Source organism: Magnolia sinica, chromosome 10 (assembly GCF_029962835.1).
Source record: "Magnolia sinica isolate HGM2019 chromosome 10, MsV1, whole genome shotgun sequence".
In the NCBI taxonomy this organism is placed as follows: Eukaryota; Viridiplantae; Streptophyta; class Magnoliopsida; order Magnoliales; family Magnoliaceae; genus Magnolia; species Magnolia sinica.
Genome location: NC_080582.1, coordinates 44,810,520 through 44,815,805, shown reverse-complemented (window position 1 = coordinate 44,815,805; position 5,286 = coordinate 44,810,520).

The window sequence follows — 5,286 nt, the reverse complement described above, 5'->3', positions numbered from 1 at the left end:
TGGACCATACCATAGGAAACAGTAGTGGTTGACCATTAGGAGCCATAAAAGTTTTCGAACAAGCTGATATTTGCATCTTTTTTTTCCCTTCATCTGTCCAGGTTTGTGTGACCTTATCAACAGGTTGGATGTCAAACAGACATGACGGTGGGCCACATGAAGTTCTTAATGATGAGGAATTAAATCACCACGGTTTCCTATAACATGGTCCACCTAAGATTTGTATTGCTTCAATTTTTTAGCTCATGCCCTAAAATGATTTGGCAAAACAGGTAGATGGGGACATGGCGTGGGTGTAGAATACAGACATTAAGGTAGGCCCGACGGCAATGGCCGCACCTAATCTGCTAACAGGGAGACACGTGTGTAACCCTTACATGTGAGAGTGGAAGAGAAGTCTCCATCCTTGGAAGCCCACGCCATAAGTTTTAAAATCGACACCAACCTTCCTATTTTCACGAAAGTCCAAGTTGGGTCAGAAGTAGATATGATAGCCTTCAGTTGTCCAAATGCCGTACGTAACCTGGACTTTCTTGAGATACCACTTGCGTGCGGTCAGCCGACTCATACACTTCCACGGTTTCTTGAGCAACTCCCTAAAGCTTTTATTGCACTGAGTAAACTCTGTTGGGCCCACAGTGGATGTATGTGTCTTATCCGTGCCGTCCATCCAAAATTTCAGCTTATTTTAGGCGTTGAGCCCAAAATTTAAGCATAAACAAAGCTTAAGTGGACCACACAAAAGGAAATAGTGGTGATAATGATGTCCACTATTGAAACCTTCCTAAAGCCCATGGTAATTTTTATTTGCCATCTAACCTGTCACTAGGGGTGTGAATCGAGTCGAACCAAGTCGCTGGCCTCAGCTTGACTCGGCTCGGCCACTAGCTGACCTCAGCTCGAACTCGGCTTGGCTCAGTCCTCAACCCGACTAGTCAGCTTGGCTTGGTTCGGTTAGCAGCTCGGGCTAGTTCGAGTCGAGTTCAAGCCAAGATCGAGCCGAGTTCGCCATTGCAGCATTTTTACAAACACCCGGACTGCACCTTCAAAATCTCACTGTATTTGAGACAGCAACAATGGATTTACAAGTATTTTATCAAACACCTTCTAAGCAACAGAAAAAAAAAAAGGGTGTTGGTTTCATATACATACCTTCCTTGCCACCAGCCACACTTCTTTGAGTCATTTCATCAAATACTTGGTGAGCAACATCAATATCAAAGTAACCGAGTCACCGAATTGATTCGATCCGAGTTCGATTCGAGCTGGTTTCGATCTTAGTCGAGCTGGGGCAGCTCAAACTCATTTTCTAGCTCAAAAAATCACCTCGACTCAATTCGAACTCAGCTTCGAACCGAGTCGAATCAATCTTTTTTGAGTCAAGTCGAGTGAGCTAACCGAGCTAGCTCGGTTCGTGTACAACTCTACCCGTCACAAGTTGGATGAAGGGAAAAATACAAATATCAGCTTCATCCAAAATTTATGTGGACTACAAGAAGCTTTCAACCATATGTTCATTTCACAATGTTTCCTGTAGTGTTGTACACTTGAGCTTTCGATATTCTTGAATTTTGGGACCATGCTCTAAAATAATATGAAAAAAATAGATGGATGGTGTGGATATGCCCCCACATAGTTTACTATGTATGCAATCCGATTTCACATACAAAATAGTTTGGTTGACGATACGAGAATGGTAGCCGGAGTTGTAGGGCATGGTGAACGCTTGCATTTCTCTACATGTGTAAGATGTATGTTGATCAAAATCAATAACTGTGGGCCCAATAGTAGATAGATGATGGTGAAAAAGAAAAAGATAAAACGCACTAGTGGATCCATCACAATTATGACAGTATAGGCTTATGCACAAGTTGATGTTTGAAACAAATATGTAGTTTTTGGATGGTTAGAGACACTCCAACAATGCAATTTATTTATTTTATACATGCCCTTGACCATAGCAGGGCTTGTGATTGAAAGGGTACTCTAGAAATGAATTTGATTTCTATGGAAATCAAATTTGCAGGTGTCTATCTTCGAAAGGTAATTCTGGAATTTGATTCCCATTTCCTATGTTTTACTATATAAAAAAAAAAGGGTATATATTATTATTATTATTATTATTATTGAAATATACCATAACCCTTTGATTTTTAAGGTTCAGAATTGCAATGACTGTGAAATGCATCAGAGATGGGGATTGAGAAGTAATCTTAACTGAAATTCGTACTTGATTTGGATGCCAATGCCATTGCTATAAACACTATAGTCTTCTGCACTTGACACCCTCTTGTAAAAGCACCGACATGGAAAAATTACCCCAGGCGTGTGTAGGCTTGGGGACCCAGCCCTACTTTTATAGTTCAAAGGGTTGAGGAGTTTGAAATCCATCAAAACTCTCTTCGCTCCACACGAATTTGTTAATCGTAGTCCAATTAGAATACTGTCCATGTAACACGGTTGCAACACACCACTCCTAACAAAATTTTAGATGAATCACAACTTGGTGGGATCCACTAGTATGCCTAATCACATTATCTAACCCTCAGGAAAAACTAGACTGTTGATCAATAAGACCCATCTTCCAGAATTCTTACCATCTTTAGACCATTGATCTTTTTCTGAAAACAACGATGTGAACCAATGAAGGAATTATTATTAAATTTAATGAATTTCCGTTCACTACATAGGCCTGATTTTTTTATTTTTTCTGAAAAATGTTAAAGTTGACTATACATTTCTTAGGGAAATATTAAATTATATTTTGTTGATAATTTGGAAAATGTTTAAAATTTTATTTTAATTTTCTAGGTTTTCTATTGCCCAACTAAAATTCTGGAAAAGTTTTTTTAAGAAATAGTTAGGGAATGCCATTATGAGGAAATGTAAAATCCAACTAAAAGGCAGGAAACAACTTGGTTATAAAATTAGAGACTTTCAAACTGAAAAATATAATAACAAACATCTAAAACACTCGCTAAGGATTGGGAGAACGTGTAAATTTAAGCTTTTAATCCTTGGGATTGTAACAATTCACTACGCTTTGCCCTTTTCATAGGTCGCTACTTTTCTGATTTGACCACAAGCTGTAGTGTTGGCTCTGATACCAATTTATTGCCAACCGCCACAGAAACCGAAACTTATAAAACATGTAAAGTTAGGCCATTAACCCCTTGAGACAGTAACACAATGTTCACAATCTTTACAAATGGGATTTGAAAATGTAGGTTTTTGGACACTTTCACCCAGTTCAAAATATTGGCAGATTTTAATTATTGCAATTTTAATGCAAAAAATATTTTCTAAAACAGTTCTATATATATATATATATATATAAAATTTATTATTATATATTTTTAAAAGTTTTATTTAGGCAAGATTTCCCCTATAATTTATCTCATAAAAAACCTCAAAATCTGAAAATCTCCCGAGTAATTTCAGGTCCTAGATATTGTCACAAACGAGATTTGTCACTATGTTTCTAAATCAAATATAGTGGAAAATCCAGGAAAGGAAAAGAAGTCTTCCCATTGTTGATTTTGAAAATCATGAAATACTGACTCTCTCTTTCTCAACCTACTCCTGCCGAAAGAGACATCTACTAAACAGAATTATACAAAAATTCATGTGTTTTAGATAGGGGAGTGGATATGGTGGCGTAGGTGCATGAGACCCAATCCTCTCAACATGTGGGCCCCAGCAATAGATGGCCTTGGCTGAAAATCAGGTACATTGACTCATAAGGTGTGTCACACATCTAAAAATGGAACCTGATTGGAAGAAATTAAGAGATGGTCCGCATGCAACAAAGAGTGCTGTCCTGATGATGAGCAAAACAGCAGTACTCTAACACCCCCCTCCAATCTCATGGTTAGAAGCATCCGTACGGTGTAATATTGCACTGGGCCCCTCCACGAAAATGAGGCCTTCTAGGTGTTGATATCACTGCTACGTTGGGCCCACCTTTCTTTCTTTCTTCTTGTTATTATTATTATTATTTTTTGGATGTTGACATACTCCTGTGGTTGGTTTTATGCGCATTTCTGTTTGAGGACGGATCCAATACAAGCATTCCTACTTTAAGCTCAACAAACAGATCGATCTGTGGGACTCACCGTAATGTTTTAATGAAATCCACTCCATAAATCATTTGTGTCCACTGTTTTTCTTCCTGGTTCCAAAATTTCAGGCCTATCTAGAACTGAAGTGGGCCACACCACAGGGAACAATTGGCATGTGGATACCCACCATTGAAAACCTTCCAGATTGTACGTGGGGCGGATTGTGTTTTGTATATTCCATCTAATCCATTCAGAAGATTCATCCGACTGTTTTGAAGACAAAATTCCAACTCACTAAAACCTCCTTATGATTTGAATGTTATAAAACGTTTCTTTGTACAATAGGCTTCACATAGAAATTGACGTGTGAGGCTCACCTTGATTTCTTAATGAAATCTAATCCGTTAATCATTTGCTCCCTCTATTTTTCTCCTTGATTGCAAAAATTCAAGCCTATCCAGATATCAAGTGGGCCACACCATAAGGAAAAGATTGGCATGGGTACACTCACCATTTAAAACCTTCCAGATTGTATCAGGGCTAATCTCTTTTTATTTTTTCTATCTAATCCATTCAAAAGATTCATCTGATTGTGCTCTCTGAAGAGAAAATTCCAAGACACTCAAATCTCCATTGACTTATGATTTGAATAATATATCTTGGAATTTCAACAAGTAGAACAACTAATCCAACGTACTAATATTATGAAAGAGGTTTGCTTGAATACATCGTGACATACTGCAATATGATACACATTTGAATCTGAATCGCCTTCTAATGATCCAAATCATTTATATGATGATTCTTAACTTGTGCAATGGCCAAACAACAAATAGTCTCTTAAATTGGATTATTTCAACAAATTGAAATTTGGCTCTTTTGCTTCGAAAATGTATGTTCACCACAAACTTTGTAATTAACGAGTTGAAATATTCAATCAGATATATATATATATATATATATATTTTATATTTTTTTGGACGTCCCCTATCCAAGATAAGCTTTATCACATAAACCGTTTGTTTCATTGGAAAAAACCCAACTCCCAACTGATAAAGTCATGACGTATTTCATTGCAATACATCGAGATGCATTCGAGCAAACCTTGTTATAATACTACAATTGGTTAAATGATGGTTATCGCAATAAGGATGTTTTGGCATGTTAGACCTTTTAGAAGGTAAAGGCCCACCATTGGAAAAAGAAAAGCACAATGTAGATGATA